General features: G+C 45.9%; 1 protein-coding gene across 7 annotated transcripts in view; it reads right to left on the reverse strand.

Annotated features, from left to right (window-relative positions):
- Nucleotides 1-12,272, reverse strand: part of Arhgap39 (Rho GTPase activating protein 39) — a 114,204-nt gene that overhangs the window by 74,326 nt on the left and 27,606 nt on the right. The window lies entirely within an intron of this gene.

Genomic DNA, 12,272 nt, shown 5'->3' on the forward strand with positions numbered 1-12,272 from the left:
ACGCTACCCTACCAAGCTCCCTCCCAATTCAAAGACAAAAAGAATGAACCGAGCCAAAAAGAAGACAACAAATAAAGGCTTCCCAGTCAAGAAGCCAACAGCAAACTGAGAAGACAGGGTCTGAGTCAGTCATCTGCTAGCACGGGGAAAGAGCCAAGTGAAAAAGAAGCATTGTGCCCAAAGTAGCAGCAGTATCAAGCAGACTCAGCAGCCCTGGGAGTCCCTGAGGACTCAGCACAGGGTTCACAGGTATGAGGAGCTCAGAGTTGGTAGGATAATCTCAGGCTGTGTACAGATCCTGGTGTCTGTGCTGCCCGTGCTAAGTGAACTCAGACTTCCTGTTGCCAGGAAATAGTTTTCTTTGCACTTTTTCTTTCCGTCCGTCCGTCCGTCCGTCCGTCCGTCCGTGTGTGTGTGTGTGTGTGTGTGTGTGTGTGTGTGTGTGTGTGTGTGTGTATACACAGGGTCTCTTGCTATATAGCCCTGGCTATCCTGGAACTGGCTATGTAGATCAGGTTGGCCTTGAACTCACAGGAGATTTCCAGGTATCTGCTCTCTGAGTGCTGGGATTAAAGGCATGTGTTGTCACCATGCCCAGCTCCTCCCTCCACTTACTTTTAAACAAACAAACAGCCAAACAGAACTCCCATAATAAGCCAAACTACTGACTATACTATGGTAATATTTTATTTGTGCTGAAATGTGATTTTATTGTATGGGTTTTTTGTTTGTTTGGTTGGTTGGTTTTTTTGGTTTTGTTTGTTTGTTGGTTGGTTGGTTGGTCTTTTTCAAGACAGGGTTTCTCGTGTAGCTTTGCACCTTTCCTGGAACTCGCTTTGGAGACCAGGCTGGCCTCGAAATCATGGAGATCCGCCTGCCTCTGCCTCCCCAGTGCTGGGATTAAAGGCATGCACCACCACCACCACCACCACCACCACCACCACCACCACCACCACCACCGCCTGGCTATTTGTATGTTAATAAATAAAGTTGCCTGGGGATCAGAGCTAAGAACAAGCCATTAAGCAGAAGTCTGGCAGTGGTAGCACATGCCCTTAATCCAATCACATGGTAGGTAAAGTCTCTCTCTGTGTGTGTTCAAGGACAGAGCCAGCACAGTGACACACACCTTTATTCCCAGTACCACATAGAGACCTAGAGGTCTGTATAGACAGGCAGTGATGAGGAAGTCATGTGGTTGGGTTTAGAACCAATGAGAAGGCAGAGTAGAAAGGCAATAAAAAGACAGGACACAGGAAGGTCTCTCTCAGGGGAAGGACAGCAAGGAGTGGTAAGGTAAGGTGGTCTTAGCTCTTGGCTACTGCTCCATCTCTGGGCTCTTAACTCTTTATTTGGCTCTGTGTTTCTTATTTAATAAGACCGTTTAGAATTACATCTACACTATACAACTTGCTAGACAAACCAACCTCATCTCTCAGCTGCATCAGCTGCCATGATGAGACTGCCTTGTAGGAAACGTATACTATGCATGATACATTGTTGAGTTTGGACAAAAGAATAAATCACAATAAATCAGTTAATTATCCTGTCCTGGCTAATTTTTATGTTGACTTGACCCAAGCTAGTCATCTGAGAGGAGGAAACCTCAATTGAGAAAATGTGTCCATAAAATTTAGCTGTAAAAGCTAAGCATGGTGGTGCACACCTTTACTCCCAGCACTGGGGAGGCAGAGGCAGGTGGATCTCTGAGTATGAGGCCAGCCTGGTCTACAGAGTGAGTTCCAGGATAGCCAGGGGCTACACAGAGAAGCCCTGTCTTAAAAAACCAAAAAAACAAAACAAACAAACAAACAAAAAACCCAGCTGTAGGCAAGTCTATAGGGTATTTTTTTAGTGATTTGATGTGGGATGGTACAGTCAATAGTGAGTGGGACCACCCCTGGTCTGGTGGTCCTGGGTTCTATTAAAAAAAAAAAAAAAGCAGGCTGAGCAAGCCATGTGAGCAATACTCCTTCATGGCCTCTGCATCAGCTCCTGACTCCAGGTTCCTGCCCTGTTTGAGTTCCCGCCTTGGCTTCCTTCAGTGGATCATGATTTAGGATATGTAAACCAAATAAACCCTTTCCTACCCAACTTTGCTTTTGGTCATGGTGTTCTATCACATCAACAGAAACCTTAAGACATATCCCAATAAGTAAGTTCATATGGATGGAGTGGAGAGGCGGCACAGACTCTGCCCCGTACTTGACCTCAGCTGAGACCGTGACAAACCAGTCTTGCCTCAACTGCTTCATTTATTAGACATCTACTAATACCATGTGATGCTCAGTGTATTAGCTACTTTTCTCATCTCTGTGACTAAAATACCGGACAGAAATGAAAGGAAAGGGGTTTTTTGCTCCTGGTTTCAGAAGAATTTCAGTCTATTGTGCTAGGGAAGGCATGGCGTATGAGTATGTGGCAGAGCAGCTCTTCACATAATGGCTGACCAGGAACAAGAGATTGTGGCCAGAACCAAACATAGTCTTGAAAGGCCCTAGTGACCTACCTCCACTAACCATGCCCCTAGCCTTGAAGATGGTTCTACAAGCTAGAGACCAAGCATCAAAGCATACACCTTTGGGGGCTTTCCAGATTGAAGCTCTAATTCTCAGCAAGGGCTTCACAAATGTTGTCTCCTTTTCTAGCAACTGAGGCTCACAAGGCTAAGGTCCATGTCAAAAGCCCAACACGTGTCCTCTAGTTATGAAGCCCCAAATGCTCCCATGGAGCCCTTCTGATATGTTCCTGTCTCCCCTCTTCCATAGGAGACCCCTCCTTCCCAATGCCCCTCTTAGCATTGGAGTGGTCCCCTTTGAGCATGTGGCTATAAACTGGACACAGTACCAAGCTGGGTCAACAGGTATGGTCCCTACAACCATTTGAAGTCAGCCCTAACAGAGGCCACAAATGGGGCTGGGAATGTGGTTCAGTGGTAGAGTGCCAGTCTAGCACAAACAAAAGCCCTGAGTTTGATTCTCTAGTACTTCCTAAACTGGGGCAGTGCCATATAGGCCTGTTCTCTTCCTGCTACAAAGACATAGGCAAGAAATCAAGAGCTCAAGGTCATTCTGGCCTCAGGCAGCTCCCATCCCACCTGGGCTACAAGAAATTCTTTTTCAAAACCACCACCACAGTAGAAAAGAGCAAATGCACCTAGCAGAGGAGATAGACTCAGGCTCGGCTGCAGCCATCTCCAACAGCTAGACTCAAACCCACTCCCATGATACTTTAACTTCTATTGTACTGGTGACCTTTGTTTTCTCTGTCCTTCCCCCCCCCCTCCCAGAATTCTAGTTACAGATCTGTTCAGTCTTGCTTTTCACTTTCTATTTGGTGTGGCTGGGATGCATATCCCCAACATTCACACACTAGAACTGAAAACCCAATGATGGTGTGAAGAGGTAGTGATGCAGGGCAGTGGCTGAATACAGAGAGCCTCTTCCCTTCTACCTAAAGACACAGGGGTGCCATCATGGTCTAGTTAAAGACTTCTAGTTGTTCTGATGATGGCTGGATCCCTGAGAAGCTGCTGCAGAGGAAAGCCCTAGCTGATGGAGTTCGGGCATGGCCTGCCAACCTTACCTGGGTTTGAGCCCATGCTGGGTACCACAGACAGGATCTAAACTTCCAATGGCCTTTGACCAACTGTCTTTCAGCATTCAAGTTAGGAAAGCCAATGCTTTGAGCCTTTAAGCTTTCATGCTTTCCCTTCAAACTGCCTCTCCCTGACCTTGCATCCCTCCTAGCCAATCATTTTGGTAAGCTTGTCTTTATTAAAAAGGTTTTACTGACATAGAATGTTCTTAATTCAAAATCCATCCATTTTTGCTGGGCGGTAGTGGTGCACGCTTTTAATCCCAGCACTCAGAGGCAGACAGATCTCTGTGAGTTTGAGGCCAGCCTGGTCTACAGAGTGAGTTCCAGGACAGGCTCCAAAGCTACACAGAAAAACCCTGTCTCGAAACATACACACACACACACACACACACACACACACACACACACACACACACACACACACACGCAGAGTCCATCCATTTTTAAGTACACAGTCAATGAATCCTACAAGTTTGAGTGTGTGCTATCATCAGTGCCCGTGGCCGCCCCGAGACCGTGGTCCTCTCTTGATTGTACTGGAACCCTGCTGTTACTGGGGCTTCCTTGACTACCCCCACATCAACCTAGATGTGGGTGGACCCATGCTGTTTCTTGTCTGGAAGCATGAAACTATGCAGAAGCTACAGGTTCCAATGCGAATTTGGCTTATCCTCCTCTCAGAGGACATGTGGGCTGGACTGTGGCAAAGCAGAACCTGGGCTGTACCTAAGACCACCAATCCTAAGGGTTCCAAAGAACTTTGGTGGCAGGCACTGCTGTCTCTCCAGGACAGAGCAACAGGACCATTACAGCCCAGCCATTCTTTCCATGGGGCTGGTTGCTCAGTAGGCATCTCAGTAGCTGCTAGAGAAGGAGCCAAATGGTGCCTAGATAATTTATGCTTTGCCTATCCGGAGTGCTAGGTTTCCAAGCAATACTCAGGAGGAGGGCCTCTGATATTTTCACAGGTTTGGGTTTGTTACCCAGCCTTAGAAATTCAAAGAGAAAAAGTAAGAATACTTCATTGACTGTGTCTCACAATCAGGTTACTTTAAATTTATTTTTCAAGCCATATAATCCCACTCAATGCCTTCAATTCCAGCCCTAGGGAGGAAGAGACAAGGAGAGTTCTGTGAATTCAAGGCCAGCCTGGTCTACAGAGTGAGTTCCAGGCCAGTTAGAGCTACATACCAAGACCCTGTCTCAAAAACAAAAAACAAAACTTTTTCATCTAGGATGAGAACTATGCATCCAACTCAGGAAGGCTCCCATAAACCCCAGCATTTCAAAGACCAGCTACTTATGATTTGTAGCTAAAAGCATTATAGTTTATTTTGAATTCTGAGTTCATGTTCAAATCATATTCTGGTTGAAGCATTCCTATAGAGCAGGAACCATTAGAACAGAGAATGGTTCAATGGTTTGGTGCTCGAGCAGGGTCTTACTACACAGCCAGGCTGGTCTACAACTATTTTCCTGCCTCCCTCTCCCAAGTACTGGGATTACAGGTGTGTGCCACCATGCCCAGCTTCACTGACCCTTTTTTTGTTTTTGTTTTGGTTTTTCAAGAAAGGATTTCTCTGTGTAGCTTTGGTGTCTTTCCTGGAACTCACTCTGTAGCCCAGGCTGGCCTCGAACTCACAGAGATCCACCTGCCTCTGCCTCCTGAGTGCTGCGATTAAAGGTGTGCATCACCACTGCTCAGCTCACTGACTCTTAAATTTTATCTTACCTCAGCAAAAAATAGAAGCAGCTCCTTCTCCACATGAAGTGAAAATGAGAAATGAACACAAATGCTGTGTACCTTAAGGGAAAACAAAACATCTCATCCAACTAAAGGAGAGACAAGTATAAGGGTGTCTTCAGCCCAAGATGTTTTTCATACCAGGACAGCCAGACTTCACCTCTAATAGGACCCTGTGCTCCCAGCCCTGCAAAGGTATCTCCAGTCCTCCCTAAGAGCAGTGTGGTTAGTCAGCAGGAAAATGTCCACTAGTCAAGGCAATAGCCATTGTTACCTACTATTTTGTTTCTGTGGCGGTCTGAATGAGAATGGCCACCATGGGCTCATCTATTTGAATGCTTGGTCCCCAGTTGGTGGAACTGTTTGGGAAGGACTAGGAGGTGTGGCCTTGTTGGAGGAGGTGTGTCACTGGGGATGGGCTTGAAGGTTTCAAAAGCCCATGCCAGGCCCAGTGCTCTCTGCACCTGCTGCCTGTGGATCAGGATGTAAAGCTCTCAACTACATCTCCAGCACCATGACTGTGTGCTTCCCGCTAGGATGATCCTGTACTACCCTCTAAAACCATAAGCGAACCCCCAGCTTTCTTTCATGAGTGGCCTTGGATAGTGTGTCTCTTCACAGCAACAGAACACTGACTAAGACAGTCTCCTAGGAGAACACTTCAGCTTCTTAACCCTCTTGGTTTCTGCAAACTCTCCCCATGTCCAGATAATGTACGTATTTCAAAATCCATCTATTGTAAGTGAATCTTGTGAGTTTCCTGAGTGTTGTTTCCTGGCTCTTCCCACCCTCTACCATTAGTACCCTACAGGTCTGCTTTCTTTCAGAGTGGGTTGCATCCACTTCCACAGAGATCACCCAAAATGAGCTAGTTGTCAGAGGGTCAATGATAAGTTTTAAGCCCCCTGAAGGCCTTTCCACCAACGCAGCAAACTGAATCAGACCAAATTGGAAAGTCCAGGTTTAATGGTTGAAGCATTCCTGATTGATTCCCCAGCCCCTCAGGGAGGAGACAGGCTGAGAGACCAGAAGAACCATGTGTCTGTTTTCTGGGATGCTGCCTATCCCCTGTGGGAGTGGTCTGGAGCCTCTCTGGGGAGAGCTGTGTTTGTCGGGCTTTGAAGGGGCAGGTTTAAGAAAAGAAATGGGGAGAGGAGTTGAGGTGGATCTTCCACCAGACTCCTTCCAAACATTCCAGACTCCTTGGGTATAGGGATGCCAAGGTGCCAGGGGTTGAGGTGGAGCTCCCACCCAAGCAATAAGTTCATTCATCAAAGTTTAATTTCATTACATGACTTCCTGTAGCCACATCATGGCTGCCTCTGCTGCCATTTTCGGCCTAACTTTTTTTATATTAAGATTTATTCCTAGTTTGTATGTTTATGAGTGTTTTGCTTATATGTACACATGTACACCACATGTATGCCTGATGCCACAGAGGTCAGAAGAGGGTGTCAAATGCCTTGAAACTGGAGTTGATTGCAGATGGCTGTGAGCCATCATGTGGGTGCTGGAAACTGAACCTGGGTCCTCTGCAAGAGCAGCAAGTGCTCTTAACTGCTGATATTTCTCTCCAACCTCAGACCTAACTTTTTACACAGATTACGGATTGTGAGAACTGGCCTGAATGACTATTTCCAGCATCTAGTAGTCACCACCAGGATGCTGCCTTTCATGCCTCACGATATCTCAAAGGGTTTCTACAGGTGCCGGGAAATGCCAGCTACTTGTACCCGCAACTGTAACATCTAAGCATTCTGCTGTGAACTTCAAGACCCAAGAGCTATCACCAATTGGTCTTTAAAAGTCTACCTAACCCTATGTGGCTAATTCAAGCTCCTCCTTCCTTGTGGCTCTCCCTTGGGACACACAGTGTCCAGTCCACCACTCAATACAATGCACGCTGATTAACTCACCTGCCACGCATGCCAACAGAAGCCAGAGAACCCAGGTGAACAGCTGAGACATGGAGGGTTGTACAGGATGCCCCACACTCTCTCCGGGGACTTCACAGCTGGAGGAAAGTGCTGAGCATGAAGACTGATTGTATTGCTACAAGTCTTCTGAACACTGACACACATTAACTGATTATAAAGGGGAGTTATTTTGAACGATGCAATAACTGGTTCAACTGTTTGCAGTGTTTGCTACTGGGATAATTACGATTTCTAGCATTAAGGTGCCATAACTCTATACGCGTGCAATGTGATGGACAGACTAACTCCTTTGCAGAGGTTCAGGAGGCAACTATAGATAGCTATGCCCTGCCACCATGACCCTGGAGGCCACAGGCTTCCTTCTTCAGTAAAAGGGACGGTGACTCAGGCAGACTGCAAAGACCAGCTAAGGAGCACACTTGCCCAGCTCTGTGAAGCTACGCAGCAGAAATAAACTCAGAAAGGCCACAGAGCAGGGACAGTGATGCTGGCAATGCAGACATCTCAAAGAGAAGCTGGAAAACACGTCCCTTAAATGAAGAGACAAAAACAACCAAAAAGAGAGCCAAATGCTGAGATCGCTACAGTACATGGCAAAACTAATCTTCTACTTGTGAAGTTGTAAAGTGAAAAAAAAAAAGAAATCCGCGCTAGTTTTCCTGTTCATCTCAAACTGCAGAAATTATGGCCACAGTATATGTACCTGTTAAGATGGAAAGGCTTTAGATGTGTGGATGTATGCATGCATGTATCTATGCATGTAGGAGTGTATTATGCATGCACACATGTATGTGAAAAGCCACTATATATAGGATTGGCACTACTCATAGTTTTAGGTATCCATAAGGGTCTTGATATGTATCACCATGGATAAAGGAATTATAACCTGTATTCCCATTAAGTATTAATTTGAATCTTTTATCAATTCCATAATTTTCTTTAGCTAACATCTCTTTAAATATTTCATTATCCTGTTTTTTCTTCTTCCAGGATTACAAGCGTTTCATTTTCTTTTGTGATTGAGTCTTGCTCAGTAGCTCAAGCTGGCTTCGAATTCAGTTTTCCTGCCTCTACCTCCACCCGCTTCCTGGGTGAATGATTGACATTCAATCCTCCACACCCTCAATCAACCTCTTTGTCATGCCCTCCTTCTTATTAACTGTCTTTGCTATGTTGATATTTTTTTTTCCAGTTATTTCATTCACAGTCTTTCCTCAACCATGAACAGATTTCTAATCCGTTGGTGCAAAGCTTTTGAAGTTAGTGAATCTGAGGCTAACCTGAGATACATTGAGATTATCTTGGAAGGAAGGGAGGGAGGGAGGGAGGGAGGGAGGGAGGGAGGGAGGGAGGGAGGAAGGAACAGAGGAGGCAAATGGGAGGGAAGAAGAACAAAGTGGCTGATTTTCAAGACTTGATCACCAATATTAGAAATACCATAACATTTGCCCTCTACCACATGTATTTCAAGTGCCATGCAGGAAATATGAAAACCTTTTCTGCCAAAATACAGACCAGAGAATCTGTGTCTCATCAGGTTCTCTGGTTCAGGGATTTTGCTAAATACTGACAAGCTCCAACAAGCTGTCACTCCATCTGTGACTGCTAGGATCCTCACAGCACATTTTCAAAGACCACTGCCACATGGATGGGGCAAGAAAACAGAGTGCGGCAGTACAGAGCAGTGTCCTCCCCTGCTCCCTGTCCTGTCCACACTCGGAGAGAGGAGCATCCCAAGGCACTTTGTCACTTCAGAGTGTCACCAACTTCAGTATCCACCAATGTTCTGTTCCATTCTTGTTTCCACCAAACTGGAGGACAGGAGCTATTCCCTGACCTACAATGAACTTACACCCTATAAACTCATCCTAAATTGAAATTGAGTAAGTCAGAAGTAGCCTAAATATATCTACAAGCATGTCTATCTGGATCTCACCCTGTGGCCACACACACACTCAAGTCTTGGCTGAAGAAGCCCATCAGACACCCAGCTATACAGCAGCTACTCTGCAGATCTGTGGGAACATCATGCAGTCCCTGCCAAGCTAGTCCTCTCCCCCAAACCCTGGTCATCCTGTTGTCTGCACCATACTCACAGGACTTCTGTCCATACTGCACACTGGACCATCCTGGCCCAGGCTCACTGCTCTATGCCTTGGACAGTCATGTCCCCACATCTCTTGCTCTCCAGCTTAGACTTGATCTTAGAAAGCAAAGCCCAGAGAGAGAATTTGGGGGTTATATTCAGGAAGTAAACTAGCAAAGAGATAATGGTGTTCTGGGTCCAACCTAGCACCTTCACAGAAAGGCTGCCTTTATAGGAGTTTGAGAAGCCAGAAGTATGCCTAGGACAGGGAGGCTGGTGCACTCATCACAACCATGTCCCAGCTGACTCCTCAGCTGTGTTCATGCACCGTCCTGGACTGAAGCACAGCGTTAGCCTTACAAGTGCAATACCAGTCCTGGGCTCCTCAGTCCTGCTCTCAGCACAGGACACATTCACCTGCATAACCAACCTCACAGGAGCTACCCACACGCGTCACATCAGTCTACAGAACAAGAGGGACAATTCTGTGCTGTTCCAATCTGTGGCAACTTCGTATGACAGCCAGTAGAAATCCTACACAACTATCTTCCTCCTTCCCAGAAAGTTGATGCTATCAATTATTCCTTGTCCTTCTTTCTTAATTCCTATTTAAACACCTGTCCATTTTAAAAGCAGGAATGCCAAGACATGGTTCCTCAGTCCTCTGCAACATGACCCTATAGCCACAAGAGCATCCCTAGTCTTGCCCCTTCCGTTGATATCTTAACCTTCACAACTGAACTCTGTGAGCTGTTCTTTTCAAGTCACCAGTGACTTTAAGTTGTTAAACTGAGTACAGAAACTAGCATTCAATGTTACAAAGGACCGAGTTTTCTCAAGATGCAACACCCAAGGCACATGAGAGGGAAAACATAAAACTAATCAAAATTTAAAACTTAATGCTTCAAAATGCACCATCGAGAAGTGAAAAGATGAGGTTAGGGAAATGGCTCTGTTGGCTGAGAGCATTTCCTGTTCTTCCAGAGGACCTGAGTTTGGTTCCTACCACATCATCAGGAGGCTCACAACTACCTGTAACCTAACTACAGGCAATCAGATGCCCTCTTCTAGTCTCTGCAGATACCCAAATACACATGGCATATGCACACACAGACATATATGCACATGGCACACAGAATTTGTGTGTTTTTGGTTTTTAAAACAGGGTTGTTGTTTTTTTTCTGTATAACCCTGGTTGTCCTCAAACTCACAGAGATTCACCTGCCTCTGCCTCCTGAGTGCTGAGATCAAAAACATTTACCACCACTGCCCAGCAGTCAGAATTTTTGTTTTGTTTTGTTTTTCTGAGACAGGGTTTCTCTGTGTAGTTTTGGTGCCTGTCCTGGATCTTGCTCTGTAGACCAGGCTGGCCTCGAACTCACAGAGATCCATCTGCCTCTGCCTCCTGAGTGCTGGAATTAAAGGCTATGCCACCACCGCCTGGCCAGAAATTTTTTAAAGTGAAAACATAAACCACAAACAGGGAGAAACCTTTGCAAATCATATCTAATAAAGATCTAATAAAGAACATAATTGTGCTGAAGGGGTGGTGCACAGGCAGTAGTAGCACACAGGCAAACAGATCTCTGCAAGTTCGAGGTCAGCCTAGTCTACAGAGTGAGTCCCAGGACAGTCACCATTTTAGAACTGGACTAAGCAGCTCAGTCCAAATTTCTGCAGAACAGATATAAAAACAGACAAGTCAATGATAAGGTGCTCCCATAGCCTCATCTCCAGGGAAATGCAAATTAAGCCTACAATCAGAGACTACCCTACACATCCCAGGGAGTCAGAGAAGAAACAGATCAAACAATAAAACCACTTTGAAGAAAGCACAGCAGTCCTTAACAGGTTACTCTACCCAAGAGAAAGAAGCACAAGTTCATTCTATCACACATGCAGATCTGCTATACTGATTGTTTCTTTTCTCCTGTGTTTGCTTTGTTTTTTGAGACAGGTCTCACTATCCTGGCTGTCCTGGAACTCACTCTGTAGACCAGGCTGGACTAGAACTCACAGAGATCCACCAGCCTCCCTCCCAAGTGCTGGGATTATAGGCGTGCACCACCACCACCCAACATTAGGCACATATATTTTATTATTTGGTCTCCAGTAGATGGAACCATTTGGAAAGGATTAGAAGGTGGGGCCTTGATGGAGGACACATGTCTCTGGGGGCAGGCATTTAGGTTTCAAAAGACTCCTGAGATTCCTAGTACTCTACCCTGCCTCATGGCTGTGGATCAAGATTTAAGTGCTCAGCTGTTCCTTCACTCTGCTACCATTCCCTCAAAAGAGAGGTAGTAACCCCACCTAAGAGTTCAGATTTGCATGCAGTTCTGCTCTAATTACAAGGTCTCCGGAAGTGCTCAAGTATACAGGCTGGAGAAAGTAAACTGGAAGGGGAGCTCTATCTAGGCAACTATGGGAAAGCTATCATCCAAGCAGTATAAGACTCCCCAGTGCAGCTGCCATGGGGTTCCCCACACCTGGTAAGAAGCCCCTCAACCATAAATAAACAAACTCAATAAATTCATTGGTTCCCAGGATGAACTTTGGTGGAACAATATTTTGTTTGTTAGAGTGGACACTGCTTATGACTCTTCAGGGGTGGAATTCTCAAAACACCAAGCATGAGGACCTGTGTTTAGGTTCCCAGAACCTACATAAAAGCCAGATGCCATTAACCTCGACACCAGGTTGATGGAGACAAGAAGATCCTGGGGTCTAGCCAAAACAATAAGCTCCAGACTCACTGAGAGACCTTGTCTCGAAGAGTAGGGGTGGTGGGCAGTGAGATGGCTTGGTGAGTAAAGATACTTGCCACCAAGTCTGGAAGACACACATGGGGGAGGAGAGTACCAACTCTTGCAAGCTGTAGTCTGACCTCCATACAGGTGCACAT

This window comes from Onychomys torridus, chromosome 16 (genome assembly GCF_903995425.1).
Source record: "Onychomys torridus chromosome 16, mOncTor1.1, whole genome shotgun sequence".
NCBI classification, from domain to species: Eukaryota; Metazoa; Chordata; class Mammalia; order Rodentia; family Cricetidae; genus Onychomys; species Onychomys torridus.